This window comes from Trichechus manatus, unplaced genomic scaffold (assembly GCF_000243295.1).
Source record: "Trichechus manatus latirostris isolate Lorelei unplaced genomic scaffold, TriManLat1.0 scaffold00094, whole genome shotgun sequence".
Lineage (NCBI taxonomy): Eukaryota > Metazoa > Chordata > Mammalia > Sirenia > Trichechidae > Trichechus > Trichechus manatus.
The window spans coordinates 5,784,462-5,802,552 of record NW_004444030.1 but is presented as its reverse complement, the minus strand read 5'-3'; the positions used below and the strand labels follow the sequence as shown (position 1 = coordinate 5,802,552).

At 39.1% G+C, this 18,091-nt stretch overlaps 1 long non-coding RNA gene across 1 annotated transcript in view; it reads left to right on the top strand.

The window, feature by feature from the left end:
* The first annotated feature begins 6,807 nt into the window (after positions 1 to 6,807).
* The window catches only part of LOC111821653 (uncharacterized), a 79,042-nt gene continuing 67,758 nt past the window's right edge, over positions 6,808 to 18,091 (top strand). The window contains exons 1-2 of the long non-coding RNA XR_002824995.1: positions 6,808 to 7,548; positions 9,889 to 10,020. This is a non-coding gene — a long non-coding RNA (uncharacterized LOC111821653). The remainder of the gene's footprint in view (positions 7,549 to 9,888; positions 10,021 to 18,091) is intronic.

The window sequence follows — 18,091 nt, the reverse complement described above, 5'->3', positions numbered from 1 at the left end:
CTGCTGACGAAGCTGTGGATTGGCTTCTTTCGAGGTCAATCAGTGGAGGCCAGAGAAGGGTGTGACCAAATCAAATATGGCTTCCTACGGCTGCCTCGTCAGGCTAGACTCAAGATGGAGCAGTTTCCCTTAGAAGTGGCTTTGGGCTCTGGGTGTGGCAAGCACTATGACTGACACTTACAGTTGAGAGATACAGTTATGTAGAGGAAAAAGTATGAGATTTGAAGTCTAATGCCTGGTTTGAATCCCAGCAATCCAGTTTCACTTTGCACCAGCTATGTGATGTTGAGCAAGTTTCTCTAATCCCTAGCTTCTCTCTTGTTAAGTGGATGTGTTCATAATTTCACAGGTGTTCCATTGGAAAGCACTAAGTAAATTGCAACCACCCTGAGTCATCACCAGGATAATCCATCTCTTTTAACCCAAACAACTGTTTTGCTTAAGGAGAGGTGACTTTAAACTGAATTATTAACTGCTGAAATCCTTTGCTAAGGTACTGCTTAAAGTAGCACTACTCTCCGGGAATAGGACAATGATATGATTCTCACAACAGGTTTTCTCCTCTTTCAAACATATATTGTTGTTGTTGTTACGTGCTGTCGAGTCAATTCTGACTCCCAGGGGCCCTATATGACAGAGCAGAACTGCCCCATAAGGTTTCTTAGGTTGTAATCTTTACGGGAGCTGATTGCCAGGTCTTTTCTCCCATGGAGCCATTGGATGGGTTCGAACTGCTGACCATTCTGTTAGTAGCAGAGCGCTTAACCATTGTGCCACCAGGCTCGTTTTCAAACATATAGGAAGAAGAAATTCCTTAATGCTGGGCTAATATGGGGCATTCCTTGCAGGAATAGTCTACACTTAAACACAAGTTTGCTGCTATGATTTTATCTCCTAGAGAGTAGGATGAAATGAGATAGAATAACCAATCAAGGTTCCTTAATAAAGAAACAACATTTTACTAAGAAAATGGAAAGAGAATAAATAAAATTAAGAAAAGTCCACTGGAAGGAGGAAGTTGAGCTAGGATTTCAAAGCTGTTCTCAGAGGATGGGAATTACTCCCAAAGCCAAGCACCCCCAGTGGACCAGTCAGAGTGAAGAGAGGACAGGTTGAAAGTCATTGCATAGCGTGAGGACTGGTAAGTGGGCACAGTTAAATACTGCGCACAGTGCATGTCAGGACACAGGCATTGCCTCCTGGAAAGTACATTCTGAAATTCAAAGGGAAAATGCCTCAAACTGACTGCAAATCCTTTTTATAGGATTTGGCTGCTAGGTGCCTTGTAGCATTTGTGGTTCTGTATCCCCTTCTCTCTTAACCTAGAAGAAACTGCCCCACTTCTCAAGCTATAGCATATAGGTAGAATACTGTGTCCAGTTTTTTTTTTAGTAAATACACTGAAATAGTCAGAATTCTGGTCTTAGGAGCCACTGCTAACTGAAAGTTCGGTGGTTCGAACCCGCCAGCCGCTTCTTGGGAAAAAGATGTGGCAGTCTGCTGTTGTAAAGATTTACAGCCTTGGAAAGCCTATGGGGCCATTCCACTTTGTCCTATAGGATCGTTGAGTCAGAATCAACTCGATGACAATGGATTTTTTTTTTTTTAATAGTGGGAGGTGGGCTCTGCCTCATAAGCTTTATTATACATAGCAAGGGGGTCTAGATGCTGGAGAGCCAAAAACATTAAAAATGTATACAAGGTTTGTGTTCTAAGAATGCTTGATTTTTATTAAATGCTTGATTTTTATTTTCGTTTATTAACCCTTGATTTAGTTAATACAAGACAGTTTGGCATGCTGTTGTGGACTGCCATTGAGCTGGCCCCTGACTCATAGCAACCCTATGTGTTACAGAGTAGAACTGCTCAGTAGGGTTTTCTTGTTTGTAATCTTTATGGGAGAAGTTTGCCAGGTCTTTCTTCCACAAAGCCGCTGGGTGGGTTCAAACTGACAACCTTAAGGTTAGTGACTGATTGCAAACCGCTTATGCCACTCAGTCTCCTATATTTATTTATTTATTTTTTGGCAGACAACTTGCAATGTTATGGACATTTCATTCTTGTCTCTCAGTTTTCTTGGCAATTCCTAAGCAGTCCCCAAGGAAGTGAAAACAATGCTGATTCACCAGACTTTTTTTACCTAGGTATTTTTTTTTTCCCCTGTGGGATATTATATAAATAGTGTTTTAAGTTCGAACTTTTGAACATAAACTAGTATTAAAAATCAAGATGTGTTTTTTCATTGCACAAAGATAATTGCTAATATATTCAATAATCACCCACAAAAATAATAAATGAGTTGGAAGAAAAGCTTATATATTATAAGATACTTTCACACTTAGGATATGCCAAGGTTAGGTAACATTGAAAGACAAATAATAGTAATAATAAAATATTTAAAAAGGAAGAAGTAACACACTAAATATTTTATTCTTAGATAACTTCAGATTTCTGCCCATACCTCTGCCAATGAGCACATGCGGTAAAGAATGTTCAATCTCCTTTTGTCGCCAGTAGAATATTTTTGTGGTTCAACATCTAGACTGTGACTAACAAGCTCTCATCAAAGTTATCTAATAGTCATGTCACAACGGATCAGCAATGCCAGTCGTGACACTGATGCATGCCACATGTAAAAATTTATAATGTCTGTGTTTCCTGGACATTCTGCCCCAACTTCTCGTCTAGCTAATTCAGAATTTAGGACGTTTATAAGCCAGATGGGAATTATACTATCCTCAAAAGCCCGGGAGATTTTTGTCCATATGTTTTTGGTTGTTCCATAGTGAGTCTCTATTTTCCCATGCGATGTTAATGAAAGGATGAGTGGCCTTCCGTTGGTGCTTACTCAGTCTTTGTCTTTCCTGTGAGTCATTATTGTTTTCCAGCTAGATGCTGTGGCCAGCCTAGCTTTCAATGTGTCATTTTCATTCATTTGGAAACTAAAGAGCTGTGCTTTGTACCAGGTTCTTAATGTCAGCAAAGCCAGCTCTGTTGGACTAAAATGCAGAGACATGTTTGCAGCTAGTGAGAAGGGCGGCAGGCTACCTCAGAGAAGCAGCTACACAGAGTGTGTTAAAGGCCTGCTTAAGTGCAGGACCCTGATGCTAGTAACATCTTGAGGTGGGCCAGTGGCAAGACAACTGCCTTTATCTTTGTGACTGGCAGATATAGAATGTGGCATGTAGGAGAAGTGAGGGCTGGTAGAAGTTATTGTAAAATAGTGATATAGTACTGTTATGGATTACATTGTGTCCCTCCCAGAATGTGTGTCAACTTGGCTAGGCCATGATTTCTAGTATTGTGTGGTTGTCCACCATTTTGTGATCTGATGTGATTATCACATGTGTTGGAAATCCTAACCTTTATGATGTTAATGAGGCAGGATTAGAGGCAGTTAGGTTAATGAGGCAGGACTCAATCTCCAGGATTAGGTTGTATCTTGAGTCAATCTCTTTTGAGATATAAAAGAGAGAATCGAGCAGAAAGGAGAAGGACCTCATTACCACCAAGAAACAAGAGCCGGGAGAATAACATGTCCTTTGGATCCGGGATCCCTGTGCTAAGAAGCTCCTAGACCAGGGGAAGATTGATGACAAAGACCTTCCCCCAGATCCCACAGAGAGGGAAAGCCTTCCCCTGGAGCTGGCACCCAGGATTTGGTCTTCTAGTCTCCTAAACTGTGAGAGAATAAATTTCTCTTTGTTAAAGCCATCCACTTGCGGTATTTCTGTTACAGCAGCACTAGACAACTGAGACAGGTACTTATCCCTGTCTTAGTCTGAGTTCTCTAGAGGAGTGAAACCAGTGGTGTGTATATATATATATATATATATAGAGAGAGAGAGAGAGAGAGAGAGAGAGAGAGAGAGAGAGAGAGATTTTCTTCAAGGAACTAGCCCATACTATTCAATTGTGGGGGCTGGCAAGTCCCAAATTCATAGGTCAGGTGGCAGGCTAGAGACCTCTTCTGACTAACAGTATTGCGGGAGCTGGCTAATCCAAAATCTGCAGGTCAGGTGGCAAGCTGAAGACTTCTGCAGGCTTCGTTCCTAAGAACTAGAGGTCAGGCAATGAGAAGAGTGCCAGATTGAGAGGAACAAGCTTTGCCAGAACATCCATTTATATACTGGAGGCAGAACAAATACAAGGAAACTCCCCTTTCAACTGATTGGCTGATTACATCAGATCACATTATGGGAAGTGATTACGTTATATTACATTCAGGAAGAGCAACCAGTCCAGTATCTGCCAAACCACTGAAAATCATAGCCTAGACCAGTTGACACATAACATTAACCATCACAATCCCTAAATCCCCTATTGGCTGGGCCACTTTGTAAGAGGTAAATGAGCTAATACATGTAAAGCATTTAGAACAATCCTTAGTTATTAAAACTATAGAAACTTTTTACTTATATTATCTCATTTAATCTTTACAAAAATTCTATTCAGATGAGGAAACTTGGTCCAGAGATGCTAAGTAACTTGTCCAAGTTCACACTGCAAGTCAGTTGGTGGAGTCAGGACTCAGACCCAATTCTGTTTGACATCCAAAACTCTTAACTAATACCAATGACTTCAAATACAACATCTAGAATTATATTCTATTAGTGATAGGAAGAGAAAGTGCTGTAGTTCAAAATGGGAAGGAAAAGCTAGGAATTAAAGTGAACCGCTCTAGGGTGATGCTCAGATAAAGGAAGGGACCCCTGCTACATAGCTTGGAAGTTCCAGAATGTTGTCACTCAAGCTGTGGCCTAGAAGCCATTTATACTCTGATAAGGGATTCTGTTGACTTTTACTGTCTTCAGTGTATTCACACCCTCCGCCAAATTACTTCACTATATAAACAAACCCACAGGTGTGGGAAAACTGAGTGTGTAATAATGTAGAGATGAAACAAGCAATTTTAAAAAAGTCAAGATATGATAATCCTTGGGGTAGTAACCATAATGATAGTGCCCTTATACGTATTCAGTAAATGTGTTATTAATGAAGGAACTTGGAGACTGGCCAAGAATGTTTTGTATGTAACGCACAAATTATATGCAAACAGAATTAAGGTCTTTCTGACGATGATAAAAGTAATTCATGGGTGCATAATTTTAACAGGTGTTTTGAAAAAATCTGGATCTTTCCAAGAAGAGGCATTGTTACATAAAGCAGGAGGATTTATTGCAGTGAATTCTAGGAGACCTAGGAGACTGCGGATAGCATAGCCCCAGGCATCTTGTGGTTTTCACAACATATTCTGCATTTAACTGTATTAACTTTGAAGGGCTGACTATCCTTAAGTGAGTAATCTTGCAAGGAGGCTAGGTTTGCCCAAGATGCTAAGGCACTGCTTTCTGGAGCACTCTAGAGTCTGTCATGAATATGAAGAGAAGGATGTCTCTGGACAAGGGGTGCCTCTAGGAAGCTGGTTGATCAACGGTTGAATGTAAAGTTGATCAGTGATTAACTTAGTGGGTAAAGAGTACACCTCAAAAAGATACCACTTTCCTAATTTCAGCCAGACTTTGTTTCTTTGACTCCCAAGCTTGGTTAGGTGCCTTTCCTATACTTTCCCACAGCACTTTGTGAATTATATTACTGTGGCCCCCACAGGACTTTATTGTGTGAGCTGGTTTACTTGGCTGTTTCTCCCACTGGAGGGATAGGGCTGCCTCATGTTCACTATCTCCATTGCTGAGCACGTTGCTGGGCACGTAGTAGGCACTTGATAGATAGTTGCTGAATGACTGAAGTTAAACCATAAAGGGATGAAACAGGGAGTTTAAAAGAGGGCGTGGGAGGAGAATGATCTCTAATTGCAGTTAGTACAATTGTCCACGAGTTGTTATTTAAAATTCCTTGCATTTGAACTCTAATGTATGTATTTTATATCTTTAAGAGGTTCAGCTCAGAGCCCATTTATTGGGCATTTACCATATGCTAGACCCTGTGTTACCAAACCAAAAGACCTGTTGCAGTTGAATGGATTCCAACTCAAAGCGACCCTATAAGACAGAATAGAAATACCCCATAGGGTTTCTAAGGAGCAACTGGTGGATTCAAACTGCTTACCTTTTGGTTAGCAGCCAAAGTCTGCTTAGATGGTGAACTCCATGATTGTTTATGTCTTGTTCCCAATCTCCTGGGTATAGTACAATACTTGGCACACAGTAGACCCTCAATACATTTTGTTGAATGAATAAAGAGGAAGTCTTAGAATTTACCACTAGAGAAGGCTAAGCCTAAGGAAAAAAGAGGGAAAGCTAAAAGGGATGGAGAATATGGACTTGTAAATTCAGAGACAGTAGCTAAGGGCTGGGGTGGCCATATTACCTGATAATGTCTAGACAGAGTTTTACTGTGAACAGTGCAAACAGAACCCAGAGAAGTCTGGGAGGCTGCAGTTTTGACTTGCCTTATTGGTGAGGGGGCAGCACACAATTTCTTTCAGGGTAGCCAACAGTTTCCTAGTCCTGTTTTATTTATTCATTTATTTTTAAAGAAATATCACACTTGAGACTTTATGTAAGGGATGGTCATTACTGATCCCAGTGATTGTTTTTTTTTAAATAAGAAATTGAATAACAAATATTATGAGTATTTCTTGCAAGTTGTTGATAAACATCTCATTTGACAATGTGTTTTTATCCAAGGCTAAAACATAGTATCTAGAAGAATCAAGGGACTGCATGTCAAAAGAGAGTTTCTAAACAATGCCCCTCTCAGTGAAGCTCTCCTTAGGAGCTAGGGGGGAGGTAGGTACTTCTGAGGTCGCCTTCTCTATACAGGGCCTGATGTCCCAGTGGCCTCTGTAGCTGGTTGAGATCAATATCTGCTCCGAAAATCAAAAAACAGTAGAGGTTAGATTGTCGTCTATTATTGATATATAAGATCTTTCAATGCACTCTTGGATAATCATTTCTGTCTCTACTTGGAAATGGATCAGAGAATCACAAGTACAGCATCTGGGAGACATGGAGAGTGGGGGAAGGAAACTCTTCCTCCCCACCCAACTTTTTTTGTTTGTTTTCACTCAGCTTTCTGGAATTAAAAAAAAAAAATTCAATAGAACCATCAAAGACAATGCTTTTAGATCTTGCATAATTAATACTGAGCCTCTCTTTCTGGCAATAGACTCAAGGACCAATTGTTTGTGAAGTCCATGCTCTGATTTGTAGTAAAACCATATTAATAGCATGTTAGAAGGATGTTTATCTTTTTATTATCCATGGTAGGGGAATCATTTAGGTCATCTAATGTAATTTCAAATTATCAACACATAAAAAGAATTGGGGCCATAACACAGAACACTGGAGGTTATCATCTGACTTATCAGGAGACCACTTGTACCTACTCTGGTTTTGTGTGGACATAAATAAGCACAGCCTATGCTGAACTCATACTGGCTGGCCCACAACCACTTCCTGCCTCCAGAAGGAAAGGGCAGTGACAGGGCATTGAGAGTCACAAACAATTGTAATGGAGGTGTCTGCTCTACTGTTTTCCCGCTGGAGTTGCTCCTGTGAACCATTGTCTGATTCTGAATCGAAGGTATGAGAGCTTCTCTTCTCCTGCCCCAGCTTGGTATCCAGTGGGTTATACATGTTCTGGAATAAGGCTTGGGGCTGCTGATTGTGGCCTAATGTCTTGGTGTGTGAGGACTCAAAGCACTAGCAGAGCAGTGATCCCTCTCCTCTTGGTGAGGGCTGTCTGAAGTCTAATGTTCCTTGTCTGCAGGAAACAGCCTGCAACAGCTTCTGAGCTCAAGAATAGTTCCCCAAACAGTAGCGCTCCTTCTTGTTCATTGTATAAATAAATTTATATAAAATATAAGTAACACATATTGTAAAGAATTCAAGCAACATATAAAAATTGAAAAAACAAAGTTAAATTCATCTAACATTTTACTGTACGAAAACCATCACTAACATTTTGGTGACCTTTTTTTTGTTTTTGTTTTTGTTTTATATCTTTTTTGGATTATACATAGGAATATATACAGTATATGACCCATGAGCCTTGTTAATACCTACTGAATGTCTTTTCATATCTTTATCTACACTTAAATAATTCTATATAGGTCTATCTACCTACTTGTCTATCTATCTATCCATCACATGTATATTGCTTCTTTAATTACTTTTTAAAAAATGGGAATGTATTGTACATACTTTTTTCTTTCTTTTACATCTTGCTTTTCTTCTTAAACAGTAGCTCACAAAATCCTTCCAGATCATCTTATGTAGCTCTGGATCATTCTTTTTAATGGCTATGTTATATTCCATGGGTGTTATGACAATTTATTTAGTTGTTCTTCCACTGATGGATTTTTCAGTTCTTGGGTCTTATATATGTCCCTACATACTGTCACTTTCATTTGCATAGAATAGATTCCTAGAAATGGGATTGATGAGTTGAAGAGTATATATATTTTTTTCTTAATTTTTGATAGATGCTGTTAGATTGCTTTCCAAAAAGACCATGACGCTTCAAATTTTCATCTGCTATATTTTAGTAATTTTCCCCTCTATTTTTCAAATGCAAATGTTACAGCTGTTTTTAGTTTTTGCAGTCTTTTGAGTATAAAGTAATATTTCATGGTTATTCTGCTTTGCATTTTCCTGACAATGAGTGAATTTGAACATATTTTTATATGGTTGTTGGCCATTTAGGAGCCCTGGTCGTACAGTGTTAAAGTGTTCTGCTGCTAACCAAAAGGTTGGAGGTTCGAATCCACCAGCCGCTTGATGGGAGTAAGATGTGGCAGTTTGCTTCTGTAAAGATTTCAGCCTTGAAAACCCTATGGGGCAGTTCTACTTTATCCTGTAGGGTTGCTATGAATCGGAATCGACTTGAGGGCCACGGGTTTGGTTTTTTGGTTTTGGTTGGCCATTTAGATTCTGCTTTTCTATAAGCTGTCTATTCATATTACTTGCTTATTTTTCTTACTAGTTTCTATTTTTTTCTTTTTTCTACCTACTTGAAAGATCTCCTTAAATTTAGTAAAAACAAACAAACAAACCCATTGCCGCTGAGTTGTTTCTGACTCATAGCTACCCTTCAGGACAGATTAGAACTGCCCCAGAGGAATTTCAAGGAGCAGCTGGTGGATTTGAACAACCGACCTTTTGGTTACTAGCTGAGCTCTTTAACCACTACGCCACAGGGCTCAAAAATTAAAATGGTCATTTTTAACATGGACTAAAATATCCATGTTATTTTAGTAATAAATAAAGAATAGTAATAAGTCAGGAAGGGTTACTACTACAAAGTCTATAACATTAACTTGTAAAGATGAAAAATAAGTGAAATTTACCCTAGACCCATTCCAGAGGTTGCTGTTCAGCAATATTTGGTGAAATTTATAGATTTGACAAGGGATTTTTCATTTAGGTTAAAATAACTGCAGAGAAGTGGCCTATACCACATGAAAACAATCATTCTGGGCCAACCTATGCTTGGGAAAGACTTTGGCAAGACTGCTGCTAGCCTTGACATTGCAGACTTCAGAGACAGTTACAATATCTATTAGAAGCAGGCATCTGAACGATCAGTGTGCATCCTTGCTGGAGAATAAACACAAAGGCATATCATGTTCATCTCATTAAAGAGCAGAATCAGGTGGCGGATAAACAGGTTGTTACTATATGATCTCAGGAGTTGAGTGACAGTCTACTTGACATGGATTTAAATTAGGTAGGCTGACTCTCTTTTTTTTCCTGCCTTTTTCTTTTCCAAGAAAAAAAAAAAAAGGCTCCCATTCTTGGAAATGAACCTGTTTTCTAGAATCTGGATTTCTCAGTGGAATAGCATATTAAAGTACACAAAATATTCTTGGTTTTAAGATGGCATCCTACCACATTTTAGGAGAGAAATCTTTGTCACTTACAGGAATGCTCCTGGGGACCTCCTGGACTTGGACAGGGAGAACCATGAGCCACAGGAAGCTCAGTGCTGAATGGGTCTTTACTGCTGGCTGCGTATCAGAATCAGAACTGGCCAGACTCTGCTCATCTGTGTCAGGTACATAAGGCAAAGCATGGCTGAACACTTGTTTGAGGTGAAGACTCTGTAGACCTTTTGAGACCAGCAGGGGCTCAGCAGGCACATAGGATCCCTATGTCCTGAGCTGGCCAGTGAGAAGAGTTCAGCAAATGAAGGCAGTAGAGAAGATTAGAGTTACGTGTTGGTAAGAGACAGACTAAAGCTCTAAGCCCAGAGAGAAGATCTGAGAGGAAAGGAAATGCATAGATAATGCTATTAGATGGATAGCAGAGAGAGAGAGAGGGAGGGAGGAAGAGCGAGACAAGCTCCTGCTCAAACACATCCTCCAGGGAATGTAAGTAGAAAAATTAACTGGTCAAAATTCTTTTAGTTTAGGAGAACCATGGACATGGGCTAGACCTCGATGATTTATTACATTGTTTTTAAAAACTCAAGTCTAACCAAAATGGCATCTTGCTTTTTTTTAGGGAGCTGAGCAGAGGGGTTCAACTGTCTGGCCTCAACATCCTCTCTGGACTGAAGGAGTCTGTTGTGAAAGAATGAGGCCTCTAGTTGGGGCGTGAGGCAGGTCACTCATTTTCCTGGGGCTTTCGGATTCACAGCAGACCCGGGCTGCTTAATGAGATTTTGGTCTAATTTTTAAGTAATCCAGCAAAAGAGCAACTGAATCTAATAGATATAGACATACACACACACATACACACATGTATATATGTCTGTGTGTGTGTGTGTGTCTGTGTCTGTGTATGTGTGTGTGTGTATATATATATATATACACATGTAAAGTAGTCTCCAAACTAAAACCGATAAAAACCTACACCCTTTTAGGGATAATTCCTGCCATAGCCTACTTCTCTTTGAAACATAAAACAAAACAAAGAGGAAGGAGACCTACTTAAGAATAGAATTTTTTATATCCAACTTGGAAAACAGATTAATTATATTAGTTATTGGAAAATTGAGGGACTGTATAGTTTGAAGGTTTTGTTGGATCCTTATTATGCCTCATTCTTGGGAGAATTGTTATAACATTTGAGACTCCCCCTTCTTAAAATAAGATTGGAGGCATTAGGTTATGGCCCCTTGATCAGCCTGGCACCTCCCTCCCATCCTGTTGTGTACTGATCCTCTGAAGGTCTTATTCCTATCCATTGATTTTATACAGTAGAGACCAGGGATTCTAGATCACAGAAATTCTAACAGATGGACATTACAGAGCACAGTGTGAGAAACAAGTACCATTCCAGATGTTTAAGTATGTATAGCTACAGTAAGAAGACTATTATTTAAGAAAGGAAATATAGCTGTTGGATCTCTTGAATTGTTTGGGTTAAAGTTTTTAGCTGGGAGTTCAGGATGGAAAATGGGGAGTGGCCGTTAACACCGGAAGAAATAGGGGAGCTACTAAGCAATGCTAAGAAATCAGAAGCAATACTAGTTAAAGCCAAAAAAAAAAAAAAGTACAAAACAAGAATATAGTTTTTATAAGAAGTAGTAAAAGAATTAAAATTGACTAGAAAATGATACAAAATATAGGCTTTTAAATATTATCAAAATTTAAAAAATAAAATTTTAATTGAAAGAAAAAATAGGCTCAACATAATAAAGATAAAATAAACCTATCTAACCAAAGAAGACACTTAAAAAATAAATATAATGATACAGCATGTTCAAAATAACTCAAATAAGCTAAGATTGAGAAATTAAAAAAGTAAAACACACTGAGCTAAAGATGAAATAAAAATGGATAATTGACATTTTTGGGTTTAACATCTCCATGTGGGAACAAACCTCCATGGCTTTCAAGATGAGGCCACCAGTAAATTTAGAGAGAGTTGAAGGCCAAGAGCAAGGACCTGTGGTCACTTGGCTGCCCCTTGCACTGCTGGTTCCCATCCATGCCCCACTTGGTTAAGCACTCTTTGTGGTGTGAGACAGCTGTTTCTACTCTAGACAGTAGCTCTGCATATCCCAGACTGGCTCACCAACAAGTAGCCATAGAACCCTTGACAATGTTGCCCAAGGTAGGCATGGAGGACATGCTTGCAGATGCCAAGGAAAGGCATGGGGCAAAGGAAGTGCATGATACTTTTAAATGTTCTGGGTTTAAACATATTTAATAGAGTGATGTTAGCACTGTGGGCATGTAATTCACTTTAACCATTTACATGTTGTACCGTGGAGTTGTGTTACCCAGCTGGTAAAATCCAGTGGGGGAACTGAGTGTACAGTAAACATGTTTTCCTGTAGTGGAACTGTAGGCTGAGCTATCAGCAGAAAAAAGAGGGTTGAAAAATCCCAGGAAAAATCTTTGGAGGAAACATGCTGCCTCTGAAGCCCTTAGTGTGGGGCCTGAGACAGATACTACAAGGATGTTCTCTGGGCTAGTATTTCACACTGGCCCAGCTTCGCACACGTGCTTTACATTATAGCATTTAACTCCTAATGCAAAGACCTAAATTGAAATGACTTTCACTAATAAAGAGGTATTTGCCTGACTAAAATCTCAATAGAATTTGGAGAATTGACTTACAGTTTTCATTGCTTCCTAGAAATGTGCCAAGTCATGTCAATTTGTTTGTTCATGCGGTTGTACTCAGCTGGCTTTACATATGCTCTATGTATAAAAATCTTTTCTGGTCTTTTTTTTTTTCTCCTGGAACCAAATCTACAGCCAAGATTTTTGTTTTACGTGTATTTTTAAAAAAAATTTTAATGTTCTTTAAATGAAAGTTTACAGCACAGATTAGTTTCTTATGATATTGGTTGCAGTTCCTACAATGTGTCAGCACTCTCACCCTTTCCCTTGCCACCCCGGGGTTCCCCATGTCCATTTGTCCAGTTTTCCTGTCCCTTTCTGCTTCTTGTCTTTGCTTTGGGGCAGGTATTGCCCATTTGGTCTCATATACGTGATTGAACTAAGGAGCAATTTCCTCACATGTGTTATTGTTTGTTTTATAGGCCTGTCTAATCTTTGGCTGAAAGGTGGACTTCAGGAGTGACTTCGGTTCTAAGTTAGCAGGGTATCCGCTTCCATAGACTCAGGGGTTCCTCCAGTCTCTGTCAGACCAGTAAGTCTGGTCTTTTTTTGTGAATTTGAATTTTGTTCTACATTTTTCTCCCCCTCTGTCTGAGACCCTCTACTGTGATCCCGGTCAGAGCAGTCAGTGGGGTGGAGGCTGTGGTTCCTGTGGTACTTTGGACTAATATTTTCCTTGTGTCTTCGGTTTTCTCCATTCTTCTTTGCTGAGGAAGGGATGGGACCAACATATGTATCTTAAGTGGTCACTTGCAAGCTTTTAAGACCCCAGATGCTACTCACCAAAGTAGAATGTAGAACATTTTCTTTATGAACTATGTTATGCCAATTGACCTAGATGTTCCCCGAGACCATGGTCCCCAGCCCTCGGCCCCAGTAATTCATCTCTCAAGGTGTTTGGATGTGTCTAGGAAGCTTCTATGACTTTGCCTTGGTCAAGTTGTGCTGACTTCCCCTATATTGTATGTTTTCTTTCCCTTCACCAAAATTAACACTTGTGTACTATCTAGTTAGTGATTTCCCCTCCCCACCTCCCCCTCCCTTCCCTCATAACCATCAAAAATTTTTTTCTTTGTATAAACCTTTTCTTGGGTTTTTATAATAGTGGTCTCATACAATATTTGTTCTTTTGTGATTGACTTTTTTCATTCAGCATAATGCCCTCCAGATTCATCCATGTTGTGACATGTTTTACAGATTTATCATTGCTCTTTACCATTGCACAGTATTCCATTGTGTGTATGTACCATAATTTGTTTGTCTATCCTTCTACTGATGGGCATTTAGGTTGTTTCCGTCTTTTACCTATTGTGAATAATGCTGCAGTGAAGATGGGTGTGCATATTATTTCTGTAGGATATATTCCTAGGAGTGAGATTGCTAGACTGTATGTCATTTCTCTTTCTAGCTTTTAAAGGAGGTGCCATATCATTTTACATAGTGGTTGTACCATTTTACATTTCCCCTAGCAGTGTGTAAGAGTTCCAATCTCCCTGCAGCCTCTCCAACATTTGTTATTTTCTGTTTTTTTGATTAGTGCCAGTAATGTCGGGATGAAATGGTATCTGTCTTAGGCTGGGTTCTCTAGAGCAGAAAAACCAGTAAAGCTTATAAGTATATATATATATAGATATATATATATATAGATAGATAGATAGATTTATATTAAGGAAACAGATCACGTGACTGTAGAGGCTAAAACGTCCCAAGTCTGTGGATCAGGGTAGAGGCCTCTCCCAATTCACACAGATTCAAAAGCTGGTGAACCCAAGGTTGGCAGGTCGTAGACCAGGGCTCCTGCTCACAGGCTGTGAAGGTCAACGAATTCCAAGATCAGCAGACAAGACTGCAACTTTTCTCCTGATTCACATAGCTGCAGGGGCTGGCGAACCCAAGATCAGCAGGTCGGGGAACAGGACTCTTGCTCACAGGCTGTGAAGATGGACGAATTCCAAGATCGACAGGTAAGCTGCTAGCTCAAGTCCCAAGAACCAGAGGTGAGACAACAAGGGGCAGCTGCTGAGTCTGGAACAAGCCATAAAACTTTGGCAAGACAAGCAGGCAGAAAGTAACCATGGAAGTCAGAGAGATGAAGCTGAGAGGGTGGCGAGCTGCCACAGGCCCCACCCTCGCCAGTACCACTCAGCAGATTCCATCATGGGGGTGAGCACGTCAAATTTCAACAGGGAAGCGATCACAACATTATACAACTGCTAAAACACTGAGAATCATGGCTTAGCCAAGCTGACATACAATCTTAACCATCACAATATCTCATTGTAGTTTAGATTTGCATTTCTTTAATGGCTAATGATTGTGAGCATTTCCTCATGTGTCTGTTAGATGCCTGAATGTTTTCTTTCGTGAAGTGTCTGTTCGTATTCTTTGCCCATTTTCAACTGGATTATTTTTGTTTTTGTTATTGAGATATTGAAGTATTCTATAGATTTTAGAGATTAGGCCCTTGTCAGATATATTATAGCCAAAAATTTTTTCCCAGTCCGTAAATTCTCTTTTTATTCTTTTGGTGAAGTCTTTTGATGAGCTTAAGTGTTTAAATTTTAGGAGCTCCTAGTTATCTAGTTTATCTTTTGGTGTTTGTGTATTGTTAGTTATGGTTTGTATTCTCTTTATGCCATGTATTAGGGCCCCTAGCATTGTGCCTATTTTTTTCTTCCATGAATTTTTGTTTTAGGTTTTATATTTAGGTCTTTGACCCATTTTGAGCTAGTTTTCGTGTATGATGTCAAGTATGGGTCTTGTTTCACTTTTTTACAGATGGACATCCAGTTTTACCAGTACCATTTGTTTAAAAGACTGCCTTTTCCCCATTTAATGGATTTGTCCTTTGCCAAAATCAGCTGACCATAGGTGGATGGATTTATGTCTGGGTTCTTGATTCTGTTCCATTGGTCTGTGTGTCTGTCTTTGTAGAAGTACCAGGCTGTTTTAACAACCATGGCTGTAGAGTAGTTTGTGAGATCAGGTAGTGCGAAGCCTCCTACTTTGTTCTTTTTCTTCAATAATGCTTTGCTTATCCAGGACCTCTTCCTTTTCCATATAAAGATGGTGATTAATTTTTCCATCTCATTAAAGAATGCTGTTGGCATTTGGATCAGGATTGCATTGTATCTGTAGATTGCTTTGGGCAGAATTGACATTTTCACAATGTTGAGTCTTCTTATCCATGAGCATGGTATGTTTTTCCATTTATGTAGGTCTCTTTTGTTTTCTTGCAATAGTGTATTGTAGTTTTCTTTGTATAGGTCTTTTACGTCCCTGGTTAGATTTATTCCTAAGTATTTTACCTTTTTAGGGACTATTATAAATGATATTGTTTTCCTGATTTCCTTTTTGAAATTCTCTTTGTTGGTGTATCTCTTGTATCCTACTACTCTGCTGAATCTTTCTATTAGTTGCAGCAGTTTTCTTGTGGAATTTTTGGCGTTCTCTGTGTATAAGATCATATCATCTGTGAAAAGGGATAGTTTTACTTTTTCCTTTCCAATTTGGGTGCCTTTATTTCCAGCACAGTGTTAAATAGGAGTGATGATAAAGGGCATCCTTGTCTTATTCCTGTTCTCAGGAGGAATACTTTGAGCCTTTTTCCATTGAGAATGATGTTGGCTGTTGGTTTTGTGTAAAAAAACCAAACCAAATCAGTTGCCGTAGAGTCGATTCTGACTCATAGCAAACCTATAGGACAGAGTAGAACTGCCTCATAGGGTTTCCAAGGGGTGTCTGGTGAATTTGAACGGCCAACCTATTAGTTAGTAGCCAAGCTCTTAACCACTGCACCAGATGCCCTTTATTATGTTGAGGAATTATCCTTCTTTTCCTATTTTATTGAGAATTCTTGTTAGGAATAGGTGTTGGACTTTATAAAATGCCTTTTCTCTAGCTATTGAGATGATCATGTGATTCTTTTCTTTAGTTTTATTTATGTGGTGGTTTACACTGATTGGTTTTCTAATGTTGAACTATCTTTGCACACATGGTATGAATCCCTCTTGGTCATAGTGTATTATTTTTTGATATGATGCTAAATTCTATTGGCTAGAATTTTGTTGAGAATTTTTGCATCTGTATTCATGAGACATATTGGTCTGTAATTTTCTTTTTTGGTGGTGTCTTTGCCTGCCTTTGGTATTGCTGGCTTTGGTATTGGTATGGCTTTGGTTATGCTGGCTTTATAGAATGAATTCAGGAGTATTCCTTTCTTTTCTCTGCTCTGAAATAGTTTGTGTAGGACTGGTGTGAGCTCAACATTCTTTGAATGTTTGGTAGAATTCTCCAGTGAAGCTGTCTGGGCCAGAGCATTTTTTTGGTGTGTGTGTGGGGGGGAGTTTTTAAAATACCTCTCCAATCTCTTTTCTTAGTATGGGTCTGTTCAGATTTTATATCTCAGTTTGTGTTAGTTTAGGTAGGTAATGTGTTTCTAGAAATTTGTTCATTTCCTCTAGGTTCTCAAATTTGTTAGAGTATAGTTTTTCATAGTATTGTTATGATCCTTTTTTATTTTAGTTGAGTCTATTGTAATGTCCCCTATCTCATTTCTTATTCGGGTTATTTCCTTCCTCTCGTTTTTCTTTTGTTAGCTTGGTCAATGGCTTGTCGATTTTGTTGATCTTTTCAAAGAACCAACTTTTAGTCTCGTTGATTCTATTGTTTTTTAGTTCTCTATTTCATTTATTTCTGCTCTAATCTGTATGGTATTTGCAACGCAGAAGTCTTTGCTCTTGTAAAATTCCATCATGCGATCTCTGGCATCGTTTCTACCATCAAGACATATTTTCCAACAACCAGTCCTTCTTCTTTGTTTCCAACTTTTGCATTCCAATCACCAGTATCAGTGCATCTTGACTGTGTGTTTGATCAATTTCAGACTGCAGAAGTTGGTGAAAATGTTCAACTTCTTCATCTTTAGACTTAGTGGAGTCCTGGTGGTGCAGTGGTTAAGAGCTTGGCTGCTAACCAAAAGGTGGGCAGTTTGAATCCACCAGCTGCTCCTTGGAAATCCTATGGGGCAATGTTGGCATGTAAATTTGAATAATAGTTGTATTAACTGGTTTTCCTTGTAGGCATATGTCTATTATCCTATCACTTCAGGTACTTCAGGATACATCTTGAAATGTTCTTTTTGACGATTAATGTAATGCCATTCCTCTTTAATTTGTCATTCCCAGCATAGTATACCATATGATTGTCTGATTCAAAATGGCCAGTACCAGTCCTTTTCAGTTCACTAATGTCTAGGTTGTCGATGTTTATGTTTTCCATTTCATTTTTGACAATTTCCAATTTTCCTAGATTCATGCTTCGTTCGTTCCACATTCCTATTATTAATGGATGTTTGCAGCTGTTTCTTCTCATTTTGAGTCATGCCACATCAACAAATGAAGGTCCCAAAAGCTTCACTCCATTCACGTCATTAAGGTTGACTCTGCTTTGAGAAGGCAGCTCTTCCTCAGCAGTATTTTGAGTACTTTCCAAACTGAGGGGCTCAACTTCCAGCACTATATCAGACAATGTGCTGCTGCTATTCATAAG